The sequence below is a fragment of the Poecile atricapillus genome, chromosome 30 (assembly GCF_030490865.1).
Source record: "Poecile atricapillus isolate bPoeAtr1 chromosome 30, bPoeAtr1.hap1, whole genome shotgun sequence".
NCBI classification, from domain to species: Eukaryota; Metazoa; Chordata; class Aves; order Passeriformes; family Paridae; genus Poecile; species Poecile atricapillus.
The window spans coordinates 4169055-4183746 of record NC_081278.1 but is presented as its reverse complement, the minus strand read 5'-3'; the positions used below and the strand labels follow the sequence as shown (position 1 = coordinate 4183746).

The 14692-nt window shown below is 50.2% G+C and overlaps 1 pseudogene; it reads left to right on the top strand.

Annotated features, from left to right (window-relative positions):
• LOC131589821 (zinc finger protein 729-like) overlaps window positions 1–12602 on the top strand; it is a 217138-nt pseudogene extending 204536 nt beyond the window's left edge.
• The last annotated feature ends 2090 nt before the right edge of the window (window positions 12603–14692 follow it).

The following is a 14692-nucleotide window of genomic DNA, read 5'->3' as shown; positions in this document are numbered from 1 at the left end:
ACTAATATAAAACCACCACAGACATTCAGGGTGGAATAGGAAGCAATTTTGAAGCAACTGTATTAAAGCAAAATCAGTTATTAAGCACAGATTGATGTCACTCCCCCAGACCACTGGAGAGGCACAGTGACTCCACCACCTCCCCTCTGGCCAGCCCATTCCAATTCCCAATCAGCCTTTCTGGGAAGAACTCCTTCCTATTGTCCAGCCTAAACCTGCTCTGGTGCAACTCAAGGCTGTGTCTCCTTGTCCTGCCCTTCAGCAGATCCACACTCGCAGCCAGCTTGGTGTCATCTGCAATTTGTGAGTGCTGGACTCGACCCCTCAGCCAGATCCTCAGTGAAGATATTAAACAGGACTGGGCCCAGCACAGATCCCTGGGGACACCACCAGGGACTGGACACCAGCTGGATGCAGCACCATCCCCACCACTCTCTGGGCCCGGCCTCCAGCCAGTTCTGAAGCCAGCAAAGAGTGCTCCTGTCCAAGCCGTGGGCTGCAGCTTTTCCAGGGAATGCTGTGGCTCTCCGTGTCCAAGGCCTTGCTGAAGTCCAGCTAGACACATCCAGAGCCTTTCCTGCACCCACCAGGTGGGTCAGCTGGTTATAAAAGGAGATCAGGTTGGTCAGGCAGGACCTGCCCCTCCTAAAGCCACGCTGGCTGGGTCTGACCCCTGGGCCATCCTGGCGGTGCCGTGTGATGGCACTCAAGGGGATCTGTTCCAAAACCTCACCAGGCACTGAGCTCAGGCTGACAGGCCTGGAGTTCCCCAGAGCCTCCTGCCAGCCCTTCTTGGGGATGGGCTCACACTGGCCCCTCCAGTCCTCTGGGACCTCCCCATTGAGCCAGGACTGAGGAGGAGAAATGATGAGAGCAGCTTGGGGAGCTCATCCACCAGCTCCCTCATCCCCCTAGCATGGATCCCATCCGATCCCATCCACCTGTGAACATCTGAGTGGCTCAGCAGGTCTCTGACTGCTTCCTCCTGGATTACAGGGGGCTGTTGTGCTCCCTGTCCTCACCTACCAGCTCAGGAGAACACTTGTCCTGAGGAAAACCTGTCTTGATGTTGAAAACTGAGGCAAAGAAGGTGTTGAGTACCTCAGCCTTTTCCTCATCTTTGTTAACCACATCCACCCCAATAAGGAATGGAGGTTGTCCGTAGCCTTCCTTTTGCCATTAATGTATATGTATAAACATATTTATTATCCTTCACAGAAGCAGCCAGGTTAAGCTCTAATTGAGCTTTCACCTCTCTTCTTTTCTTTCTGCATGACCTAATGACATCCTTAAACATTTCCTGAGTTGCCTGTCCCTCTGTCCAAAGGTGATGCACCCTCATCTTTTCCTTGAGTTCCTCCAAAATCTCCCTGCCCAGCCAAGCTAGTGATTTTCCTCACTAGCTCATTTTTTGTCACAGAGGGACAGGCTGTTCCTGCTCCTTCAAGATTTTTTTCTTGAAGTGTGTCCATCCTTCCTGGAATCCTTTTAAAAGGCTGTTCAAAATCAGTATCTGATTTGGTAGTCCTCAAATCCATATCCTTAATTGGCTGAAGTCCATTCTTATTAAGTCCAGTGTAGAAGTTTTGTTTATGCCCCTCCTTCTTTCACAGAATATTTCAAAACTCGATGATTTCATGGCCACTGTACCCCAGGCAGCCTCCAACCCCCACATCCCCCAGCAGCCCTTCTCTGTTTGTGAACAGCAGGAGACACAGCTTTCCTTGGCAGTGGCAAGAGAAGGAAACCTCCCCAAAGTGCAGCTTGGCAGGTTGTCTTAGTTTAGGGCAAATTAGGGAGGAAAAGTCTAAATGGAGATTTCCCCAGGGAAATGCCCCTCCCCACCAACCGGTCCGGGAAAGGGAAAAAATTTCCTTGGAGAGAAGTGGAAAAAGCTGTTTATTTAACAGAAAATTGAATAATATTAAATAATAAAACCTCTTGCTGTTCGATGGGATGGCAAATCTAGGAAGAAAAGTCCTTTTTATGTGGTGTAGCTCGGCTCGCTCAGTTTCTTATCAGTCCCTCCGGCGCTGGAAAGTGCCGAGGCCCAGGCCCCGGTGGGCCACAGGCGTGAGCTCCCGGGGTTTGGCTGGGTGTTCAGTCCAGAGCAGGCTTGCACAGATCCAAGAAAAAGGAAAAAAAACAAAGGTCCAGGGAACTCTTCTGCCTCAGCTAGCTGAAACTAACTAAAAGCCAGAGAGAAGCTCTGTCCCGCTGTCTGTCCGTGCTGCAGACATCACAGTCCAGGAGCGAGCTGTGTGGGAGTGATGTTTTTCTTTAACACAAACTGCGTGCTTCTTCTTCCCCCTCTCTTGCTCTCAGAGCCAGTCTTAAAGGTGCAGAACTTAATATATAACATAAACCAGATGATTGGGGATACCAGTATCATAAAGTCACCCCAGGACATTCCACCCCTTATCCCCATATCGTCAACTTATTATCAAAATTAATATATATATATTTTAACTCTACAACACATACATTATACAGACAAGGGAATTAATTCACGATCTTCACCCAACCATCAGATTTCCCTGAGGTACACATCGTGTTGTTCCATCTTTCCGCATTATCCACCATGTGCAACTCGGTCCCTGAGCAAAAACAACCCCACGAATGGGTTTGTCTGCACTTGAAGTAGAATTGATCCAAACTGTCTTTCCTAACAAACCTCTGAGATGTACCGCTGGGACTTTGTCTCCGTCTACTATATACAGGGCCTCGGATTGGGCTGGGCCTGCTCGGTTGGTGGAACCTCGGGTGTTAACTATCCAGGTGGCCTTTGCTAGATGTTGCTCCCAATTTTTGAAAGATCCCCCACCCAATGCTTTCAAGGTAGTCTTTAACAGTCCATTGTACCTCTCCACTTTCCCTGCAGCAGGTGCATGGTAGGGGATATGGTACACCCACTCAATGCCATGTTCCCTAGCCCAGCTGTTTATAAGGTTGTTCTTGAAATGAGTCCCATTGTCTGACTCAATCCTCTCAGGGGTGTCATGCCTCCAAAGGACCTGCTTCTCAAGTCCCAGGATGGTGTTCCAGGCTGTAGCATGAGGCACAGGGTAGGTTTCCAACCATCCAGTGGTGGCTTCTACCATCGTGAGCACGTAGCGCTTTCCTTGGCGGGTTTGGGGCAGTGTGATGTAGTCAATCTGCCAGGCTTCCCCATACTTGTATCTGGACCACCACCCACCATACCAGAGGGGCTTCAACCGCTTGGCCTGCTTGATCATGGCACATGTCTCACAGTCATGGATAACCTGGGAAATACTGTCCATGGTTAAATCCACCCCTCGGTCTCGTGCCCACTTATAGGTGGCATCTCTACCCTGATGGCCTGAGGCATCATGGGCCCATCGAGCTAGGAACAACTCTCCCTTGTGTTGCCAATCTAAGTCTATCTTTGACACCTCTATCTTTGCAGCCTGATCCACCTGCTCATTGTTTCGGTGCTCTTCATTAGCCCTACTCTTGGGGACATGGGCATCTACATGACGGACCCTCACAGACAGTTTCTCTACCCTGGTGGCAATGTCTTTCCACTCATCAGCAGCCCAGATTGGCCTTCCTCTGCGTTGCCAGTTGGCTCTTTTCCACCTTTCCAGCCATCCCCACAGAGCATTGGCTACCATCCATGAATCAGTGTAGAGGTAGAGTTTTGGCCACTTCTCTCTTTCAGCAATGTCCAGGGCCAGTTGAACAGCTTTGAGTTCAGCAAGTTGGCTTGATCCACCTTCTCCTTCAGTGGCCTCTGCGACCTGTCGTGTGGGGCTCCATACGGCTGCTTTCCACTTCCGGTTCATCCCTACGATGCGACAGGAACCATCAGTGAACAGAGCGTAGCGTGTTTCTTCTGCTGGCAGTTGGTTATATGGTGGAGCTTCTTCAGACCGTGTCACTTGTTCCTGCTCCTCTTCATCAGTGAGATCAAAGTTTTCACCTTCAGGCCAGTTTGTAATTATCTCCAAAATCCCAGGGCGATTTGGGCTTCCAATACGGGCGCGCTGCGTGATGAGGGCGATCCACTTGCTCCATGTAGCGTCGGTGGCGTGGTGAGTAGCAGGAACTTTTCCTTTAAACATCCACCCCAGCACTGGCAGTCGGGGTGCCAGGAGGAGTTGTGCTTCTGTGCCAATCACTTCTGAGGCAGCTTGAACTCCTTCATAGGCAGCTAAGATTTCCTTCTCTGTGGGAGTGTAGTTGGCTTCGGACCCTCTGTAGCTTCGGCTCCAGAATCCCAGTGGTCGGCCTCGAGTCTCCCCAGGCACTTTCTGCCAAAGGCTCCAGGACAGACCATGGCTCCCAGCTGCAGAGTAGAGCACGTTCTTCACGTCTGGTCCTGTCCTGACTGGGCCAAGGGCTACTGCATGAGCGATCTCCTGCTTGATCTGAGCAAAGGCTTGTTGTTGTTCAGGGCCCCACTGGAAAGTGTTCTTTTTGCGGGTGACCAGGTAAAGAGGGCTCACAATCTGACTGTACTCAGGAATGTGCATCCTCCAAGAACCTATGGCACCTAGGAAAGCTTGCATTTCCTTCTTGTTGGCTGGTGGAGACATTGCTGTGATCTTGTTGACGACCTCAGTGGGAATCTGACGCCGCCCATCTTGCCACTTTACCCCCAGAAACTGAATCTCACGAGCTGGTCCCTTAACTTTGCTCTTCTTGATGGCAAAACCGGCTTTCAGGAGAACCTGGATGATTTTCTCTCCTTTCTTAAAGACCTCTTCAGCCGTCTTTCCCCAAACAATGATGTCATCAATGTACTGCAGATGTTCTGGAGCCTCACCCTTTTCCAGGGCAGCCTGGATCAGTCCATGGCAGATGGTGGGGCTGTGCTTCCACCCCTGGGGCAGTCGGTTCCAGGTGTACTGCACTCCCCTCCACGTGAAAGCAAACTGAGGCCTGCATTCTGCTGCCAAGGGAATGGAGAAAAATGCATTGGCAATGTCAATAGTGGCGTACCACTTCACTGCCTTGGACTCCAGCTCGTACTGGAGCTCCAGCATGTCCGGCACAGCAGCGCTCAGAGGTGGAGTCACTTCATTCAATGCACGATAGTCCACAGTCAATCTCCATTCTCTGTCAGACCTGCACACAGGCCAGATGGGGCTGTTGAAGGGTGAGTGGGTTTTGCTGACCACCCCTTGGCTCTCCAGCTCTCGGATCATCTTGTGGATGGGGATCACAGCATCTCGAGTTGTTTATACTGCCGGCGGTGCACTGTCGAGGTGGCAATTGGCACTCGCTGTTCTTCCACTTTCAGGAGTCCTACTGCAGATGGGTTCTCTGACAGTCCAGGCAAGGTGTTCAGTTGCTGGACACCCTCTGTCTCTACAGCTGCTATCCCAAATGCCCACCTAAGCCCCTTTGGGTCCTTAAAATACCCACTTCGGAGGTAGTCTATGCCCAAAATGCACGGGGCCTCTGGGCCAGTCACAATGGGGTGTTTCTTCCACTCATTTCCAGTCAGGCTCACATCAGCTTCCACTAAAGTAAAGTCCTGTGATCCCCCTGTCACACCAGCAATAGAAACAGATTCTGCCCCTACATATTTTGATGGGATTATTGTGCACTGGGCACCAGTGTCAACCAAGGCCTCATATTTTCGTGGTTCTGATGTGCCAGGCCAACGAATCCACACAGTCCAAAAGACACGGTTTTCCCTAGCCTCTACCTGGCTAGAGGCCGGGCCCCTCTAAGCCTGGTTATCCTTCTTTCCTTGGGTATATGTCTTGGAGGTTCCTTCAAGAGAATCAGACATGTCATCATCATACTTGTCAGTTTGACTACAGGCTACTGGAGCGGCTTTCTTTTTGGTGGAGTATCCCCTCTGAGTCTTTCTGTCTTCCAATTCATGCACCCGTTGTGCCAGAGCACCAGTAGATTTTCCATCCCATCTTTTCATGTTTTCTCCACAGTCACGTAGGAAAAACCACAGCTCAGCTCGTAGCTTTTTCTCTCTATCTGGGGAACTTCTGTGTTGAGTCCCGGGGCTCTTGGACTGTACTGCTGAGACTGGAAGAAGATCTTCCTTGAGTTTCTTGAAATTCTCTTCCATTTTGTCTTGGAAGTTTTGCATACGTGTTTCCACAGCTGCAATTGTTGCCTGCATGGGGCCATGCACGGTATCTGCATATGTTCGAAGTTTCTTCGCCATATCCATCACAGTCTCCTCCCGGTCGCTTCATTGTTGCTAAAGCAGAAGCGTATTCTTGTGGCCCAAGTCGAACAAGTTTTCGCCACATCACAGATGTACATGGCACCAAGTCTGGATTTCTAGTACCTAAGTCACCCACGAAGACAATCTCTACTATTGCCATTTCTCTCAAGCGCTGAATCCCTTGTTCTATGGTTTTCCAACGAGTTTGCTGTATATAGAGATCATCTGCACACAGATATCTTTGTGCCACACTTCTTAGGACCCGTTCCCAGAGACTGTAAGGGTCAGCCCCCCTCATCACTTCTTGATCGATAACCGGATCATGTGACAGGGATCCCAGATGCCTCGCTTCAGTGCCATCCAGAACTGTAGCTTCACCTGCAGCATCCCACAGACGGACTAACCAACTAATTATAGATTCATCAGGTCGTCAAGTGTAATCTTTTCTCAGGCCACGAAGGTCCTTCAGGGAGAAAGGTTCACCAGCGCCTTCTGATTTTTGATCAGTTGCTGGTCTTGAGGGTCCTTCCCCCGCATCGCCATTATCATCATCTACTGGCCGATCGGTTTTGGTTTTGAATTTCATACCTCTCGTGGTAGGAGCAACAGACACTGGCTTAGGTTCACTGTCTGGTTTGGCTGCTGGCTTAGGCTCACTGTCTGGTTTGGCTGCTGGCTTAGGCTCACTGTCTGGTTTGGCTCCTGGCTTATCTGCCTGCCCTACAGTATCTAGCAGCGTGCGATAAGCATACACTAGGGCCCAGCTTATTGCAATGAAATTTTTCTTCTTAGAATCATCACAGCAATTCTCTTCCAGATATTTCCCTACTTCATCTGGGTTCTGAATTTGTTCACGTGAAAATTCCCAGGCTGGGGAATCAGAAAATTCCTCCAGAGTTCGGCCAATTCTCTCCCATTCTCTACTCCACTCAGGATTTTTCACACCTGAGCCTACTTCTGGGACAGGGGTTTCATTGGCTCCTCTGGATATCTCAGCCCTCACTCTAGAGAAGTTACAGGCCGTATAGAGGAAGCTTAACAGCTGAACTACCAGGAAAGTGACCAGGAAAGTGGTATCCTTAACACTCAGGGGAAACTGGATATTCTCAAAGAGGGACATAACAGATTCAAAGGAGAAAAAGGAAAGAAAAGGCTGAAAAGCCTCATCCCCTGCTCTTCCTCTAACAAACTGGGTACAATTACCAATAAACTCCCAAAATGTGCTACTGGGACTGGGAGGCAGGGTCGGGCGAAGAAACCATAAGCCAAACATACCTGACAGAAACTTCAGTAGTTCTATAAACTTCCTACAAATAATTATCACCAAGCCCAGCACAATAACCATTCTAATCCATGCCCCTCTATTGTGAAAGAGGGAAAAGACAAGTATTAAAACCTCAAAAAATTCTAGGGACCAGATCGACATGAAGGCTTCCACCCCGAGAGATATTATGTATCCAAACAACATGGCTACTGACTGCTTTATCTTAACACAGAATAAATACAACCAAAAATACAACCAACAATCAGTACAGGTTTTTCCACTTTCTCTCGCCGCGCACTGGGTGCCAAAAGCTGTAAATGTCTTAGTTTAGGGCAAATTAGGGAGGAAAACTCTGAATGGGGATTTCCCCAGGGAAATGCCCCTCCCCACCAACCGGTCCGGGAAAGGGAAAAAATTTCCTTGGAGAGAAGTGGAAAAAGCTGTTTATTTAACAGAAAATTGAATAATATTAAATAATAAAACCTCTTGCTGTTCGATGGGATGGCAAATCTAGGAAGAAAAGTCCTTTTCATGTGGTGTAGCTCGGCTCGCTCAGTTTCTTATCAGTCCCTCCGGCGCTGGAAATTGCCGAGGCCCAGGCCCCGGTGGGCCACAGGCGTGAGCTCCCGGGGTTTGGCTGGGTGTTCAGTCCAGAGCAGGCTTGCACAGATCCAAGAAAAAGGAAAAAAAACAAAGGTCCAGGGAACTCTTCTGCCTCAGCTAGCTGAAACTAACTAAAAGCCAGAGAGAAGCTCTGTCCCGCTGTCTGTCCGTGCTGCAGACATCACAGTCCAGGAGCGGGATGTGTGGGAGTGATGTTTTTCTTTAACACAAAATGCGTGCTTCTTCTTCCCCCTCTCTTGCTCTCAGAGCCAGTCTTAAAGGTGCAGAACTTAATATATAACATAAACCAGACGACTGGGGATACCAGTATCATAAAGTCACCCCAGGACACAGGTTCAGCCTGGAGGGGAGGAGGAAGAAAAGTCCCTGCCAGGGTAGAATTTTGGTGCAAGAGGTGTCCCAGCGTGAGACTGGACCATGCCATGGCTGAGTGTGCCAGGAGCCGGCAGTCAGTGGGGCCCAGGGATGCTCCAAGGGACTTGGGAGTTTTGCTTCTGACTCCTTGAGCAGCTTCTTCAACCTTCTCTCATTGCCTGAAGGTCCTGAACTCAGCCCCAAATCCACCCTGGGGTTCATTAAAATACAGAAAGCCTTGGGGGCTCTTTCTCTTCATTCTGTTGTCTTCAAGTCCAAGGCTTGTGCAGCTGCTTGGAGTCAGTTTGGAGTTCTGTTAAGGAGGAAGATTTGAAAATCCACTATGTTTTTTATTTTATTTGAATCAAGGATGTATTTTTTTATTTTCTGGTTGAGAGAAGAGGTGACAGAAGCATTCCCCAAGTGATCCTGATGCTGAATGTCTCCTTAGGAGGTCTGGTCAGGGAGAAGAATGAGCCCCTTGTGGGCTGCCCCTGTTTGGACAACCTGTTCCTCACCCTGAGCCTCAGCATATCTGACATGGCCCACCTGGGACTGACATCCCAAAACATTGAAAACATTTATCAATTTTTCTTTATCAATAAATCTAATAAATTAATAAAAATAAAATTTTATTTTTTATAATAATATTATCCTGTATTTTTAAAACTTAATTTTAAAATTTATATAAAATAATTGATACATTTTTAGCAACTAAAAACATTATCCATCTTTGCTTCTAAGTACCACAATTCCCTTCATTAATTAATTGACCACTATTTCTCCCTCTTTATTTATTGCTAATTAGTCCTATTTTTAGTCCGTTAATCATCTTTTTTTATCATTTTCACAGACAGGGTAAAAGGGACCACGTTGGGGCCCATGGAAACTTTTCTGGGGAATATTTGGGGCAGTTTTGGGTCTGGGGAGGGAATTTAGAGAGAATTTGGGGGTTCTGGAGGACACTTGGGGTGGGCACTTGGAGGGGCACTTAGGGATTCTGTGAGAAAATTCGGGGTCCGGGACAATTGGGGGTCAGGGATGTGAATCTCGGGGCCCTCCGGGGTCCTGGCAGGCACTTGGGGGGCTGTAACGAGGATCGCTGGGCAGCGGGGCATGATGGGAGTTGTAGGCGTCGGTATAATATGGTTTAATGGGGCCGCGGAGCATCACGGGAGTTGTAGGCGCAGCTCCAATGGGTTCCGGTGGGGCGTGGGGCATGACGGGAGATGGAGTCATGGCTGGAATAGCGCTCTATGGGCGCTGCGGAGCACGATGGGAGCTGTAGTCCCAGACATGGCTCGGAAGGCGCGTTTGGCGGTGCGGAAGACACTTTTACAACACTTTTGAGTCCGAACCGTGGCTGCAGGTCCTCGGGGCCAATGTATATGGCTCGGGAGCACTTGGGGGGAACCTGGGGAGCTGTAACCGGGCCCTTTAGGGCTGGGGGCACGGCAGGAGGTTTGGGCGTGGAACCGTGTTCTGGGATGATGGGAGATGAATTCCCAGCAGTGGCTGTAAGGGGCATCTGTGGGGTCGGGAGGATTCAGGGATCCGGGAACGCTTTGGGGGGTCCTGAACGGGCGCTGAGGGGGCACTCGGGGATCCTGGAGGGTTTGGGGGAGACTTATGGGACATATGGGGGCCGATACTGGGGTTCTGGGGAGTGCAGGGCATATTCCCAGTCCCTCACAACCTGGTCTCAATTGCCCCCTGCAGCCTCCTACTCACTGCCAGTATCATCCCAGTATGATATCCCAGTATGATCCATATCCCAGGATGATGTCAGTATACAGACAGTGCAATCTCAGCCACTGCCAGGATGATCCCAGTACAAACCAGTCTCTCCCAGTGCTGCCACTCCTGGGATTCCCCAGCCCTCCCTGTGTTCCCCCCTCCCGCATCTCCCCAGAGGAGCCCCAAGGGTTGGCAGTCCCCAGCCAGGGTCCCCAGCCAGCCCCAGGTTGGATCTGCAGCCCCCAGTTTTCCCAGTTTCCCTCTCCTTTTCCCTGGGCCGGGTTCCCCCTGCCCCAGTGGGTGGGAGCAGCGGAGAGCCCCGCGCTGCCCATCCCGACCTGTCCTGGCTCCATCCCCGCTCCTGCTGTGGGCTGTGAGGGGTTTGGGAAGGGGGCACCGAGGATGTCGCTACTCCTGGGGGAGGAGGAGGAGGGACAAATGAGGATCAGGGAAAGGAGAAGGAACCACAAGGTTGAGCACTCCCTGAATTCATAGCCCCCCACCTGTGGGATCATCACCCACCATCCCACAGGTGATCGGGGAGCAGGAGCTTTGCCTGGATATCCTGGGGGGTCCCTGGGTTGGGTTTATTTGGGGGGGGATGTTTGGAGAATGTGGAACTCCAAAGCTGAGCGGAAAATCCTACTTGGGGGGACATTGGGGGCTCTCACCATCCCTAAATGGGGAGATGGAAACAGGAGGAACTTTTCAGATTCCTGGCACGCCCAGCAGCCTGGGGAGGGCAGGGACTGAGCAGACAGGTGATCACCAGTACAAGCGTGACTCCCAGCAGCTGGGACAGGGGGGAACCCTTGAACCCCAAACAGGAGAGAGTAGAGATGGGGAAATCCTGGGAGGCATTTTCAGGGCTGAATCTTGGTGTTTTTTGGAGGTTTTATGGACCCCAGATATCTGGTGACTTCTAGAGATGAGCTTTGACAGAGGGACCTGCAAACTCAATGTCCTCATCCCTTGTATTTCCCCAAACCAGGATTTCCCATTCCCAGACCTGGGCTGGATGGAGAGGAAGGCTGTGAGGAAGAGGAAGATGCCCTGGGACACCCAGGCAGGTGAGGAGGAAGTCAGTGCCCCTTTCCCCCTCTCTCCTGCTCCATCTCCCAGACCAGCCTGGCCCCAGCTGCAGGACAACCCCGCTGCCGACGCCATCCTGCCGGGGACGCACTGGGGGGATCTCCTTCCCCTTCCCTCTGGCACCAAGGTAAATCCCATCCTCTCTTTGTCCTTCCTCCCCCAGACAAGGAGCTGAGGATGGAGACGAGGGAGGACAAATCCCCGCAGCAGAATCTTGTCGAAGAGGCTGATTTGAGCAGCTCCACAGCGAAGGAATCCAATGGGGAGGAAAAGCCTCGGAGATCCTGCAGGAGGAGGGGCTCCAAACCCATCCCAGGGTGCTCTGAGGAGGAAAGACCCACCCTGTGCAGGGAAGGCGGCCAGAGATCCAGCCGGGGCTCTGAGCTGGTGGTCCATGAGCAGCTTCAGGATGGGGAGAAGCCCTACAAGTGCTTGGAGTGTGGGAAGAGCTTCAGCCAGAGCAACAGCCTGATCTGTCACCAGATTATCCACACTGGGGAATGGCCCTACGAGTGTGGGGAATGTGGGAAGGGCTTTAGCTGCATCTCCAAACTCATCATCCAGCAGCGCATCCACACTGGGGAGAGGCCCTACAAGTGTTCTGATTGTGGGAAGAGTTTTCGGATCAGCTCCCATCTCCTCAGGCACCAGCGGATTCACACGGATGAGAGGCCCTTCCGCTGCCCTGACTGTGGGGAGGGCTTCAAGCACAATTCCACCCTCACCATTCACCGGCGCATCCACACTGAGGAGAGGCCCTATGAGTGTGGGGAATGTGGGAAGAGCTTCAGCCAGAGCTCCCACCTGATCCACCACCAGAGGACCCACTCGGGGGAATGTCCCTATGAATGTGAGGAATGTGGGAAGAGCTTCAGCCGGAGGTCCCAACTGACCATCCATCAGATGATCCACACTGGGGAGAGGCCCTACGAGTGTCCAGAATGTGGGAAGAGGTTTCAGACCAGCTTCCAGTTCCTCAGGCACCAGCAGATTCACACAGAGGAGAGGCCCTTCCGCTGCCCTGACTGTGGGGAGCGCTTCAAGCAAAACTCTCACCTCATCACCCACCGGCGCATCCACACTGGGGAGAAGCCCTACAAGTGTGAGGAATGTGGGAAGGGGTTCAGCCAGAGCTCCAGCCTCCGTACCCACGAACGCATCCACACCGGGGAGAGGCCCTATGAGTGTCCCCAGTGTGGGAAGAACTTCTCAGACAGCTCTCACTTGACCAAACACAAACGGAGGCACCACTAAGGGAAGCCCTGCGAGTGCTCCAAGTGCAGGAAGAGCTTCGTGCGCTGCTCCAACTCCATCCCCCATCAGTGGACCCACGTTGGGCAGAGCCCTGATGGCCCACGTTCCCTGTGATCTGTGTTGGGAAGACACTGGGCTGGTGGCCATTCTGGTCTCGTTCCAATTATCTTTAGATTCATCTTCATCCCTTCGAAACAGACTAAATTGGCATAAAAATCAACAAATTAATGGCATCTAATTAATCAATGGCATCTAAAGCCTCACATTTTACTAGTGCTTCAAGAGAGTCTGGGAATCAGGGTGCTACTTGAGAGTTTTTGGGGGTTGTGGGGTATTTGGTGTAGTTGTCTCCATTTCTTGGCACTCAAAGAGATGAGGGGCTTCAATCTGTCACCTCAAGACCTCTCAGTGCCTCTGAATGCTAGTCAGTCCCACCCCAAAATTATTCAATTCCACCCCCCCCTCTGGCTATGATGCCCTTAGTTTTAGCTTTCATATTTTTCATTTTCTTCACTGCCTAGGTTTGTAGTTTTGAACTTCATTTAATTGTTACTGTCAGAAAAAATTAATCCACAAACACCAGAGGTTTATATCCAAAGAGGAGACAGAGGAGTCCTTTTAATTTATTCAAATATAGGGAGAGGCCATGGGGAATTCCCCTGGGATCTCTCTAATTTTTGGAGGGCGCAGCCTCCCTTTTATCCTAATTCCCAGCCGTACGTCCCTTCTCCCTTTCCCCATAGGCTGAGGGATTTGAGAGGTACAGACTTCCTGGTATGCATGATACCTGAGATACCATCCCTCCTCCCCCCAGTGCATAATCTCCTTCTTAGTTCTTAGCCCTTGTGGAATTTTATGGTGTTTCCCCAGTGTCTCTTTCATCTTTCAGTTGAATCCATCCCATTGTTTCTGTTATCTCTCAGTGATAGTTTCATTTTATCAGCAGACTCACAGTTTGTTTGTAAAGACAAGTGTCACTCTGATAGTATAAGGTTTTAAAATCTTAGAAAATTCAGGGACTTAGAAAGAAAGTTAGGTTTGGCGAGCCCGGGAAAAGTTGGCCCTGGGAAATGTTAGGCCTTGTACTTGCTAAAGATCATGTCAAACTGCACCTGTGTAATCGATATATGATAAATTATACAATTGTTAGATGTGATTAGATATAATTATTGGTTAAAGAACATGAGGAACAATGTTAGGGGGTTGAGGGGGATCACAAGAAATCCATGCTTGGGTAAAAACAATGCATACAATAGAACAATGTAAGTTTAATAATTAATATGTAAGTTATATAACGATAGAGTATAAAAACACGTTGAACTCAAAACCAAGTCAGGTCAGATTTGGGTATGTGTACCCCTGACACCCAGATCTCTTATTAAAGCACCTTCATATAATCATTCTGTGATTATGTGTGTTCCTGAACACTAACATTTTGGCGACCCCAGATGGGACCTTGTGAGTGCTGCTGAGCGAACTCGTGACCCGATCACACTCCAGCCAGCACCGAGGGATTCTCGGGGACCCCATCAGCTGCGACTGTCTCTGCTGCTCACAATTTCCCCAGGAGAGAAAGGTAAGGTGCTTTACTTTGGTTTGGGTGCCTGCCAGTAAGACACAGTGAAAGCTGTGCGTGGTTGGGCTAAAGGAATTCCCGTTGGTATTGCCCAGGCACCGTCCGTCAGACGACTGCGAAAGCGTTGCAGGTTCAGCAGTTGTGGTGTATTGTTATTGTAACATGGAGAAGATTACAAGGGTTTTGGGCAGCAATGCTCCCACACTGGGTACTTCTCCTTTGGGGTGCTTATTAGCACATTGGAAACAAGGTAACTTTGGGGAAGAATTACATAAGACTGAGTTAATTTCAGCGAGATCTCCCACAGCAATAGACCCCAGTGACCCCATCTCCTCTGTTGGTAGCTATAACCCCCTCTTCTCTCTTTCTTTACTTTGTTTTCTTTATCTCTCCCTCTCTCTCCCTCTCCTCTCTCACATAACCCTTGTTGGCACTAAAATAAAGGTACATTATTGTTGTTGTGATTTCAACTGAAATCCCTTGTGTCCTTTTTTGCACTCTGAGTTGAAATGAACTTCTTGCAACTCCCACTCGCGTTAGCGAATCGTGACATTTAAACTGGAGTCACGGACAGGATTTCTGACAGACAGAAGGAGCTGCAGGTTTGTTGTGCAGTCCGTATTAGGGG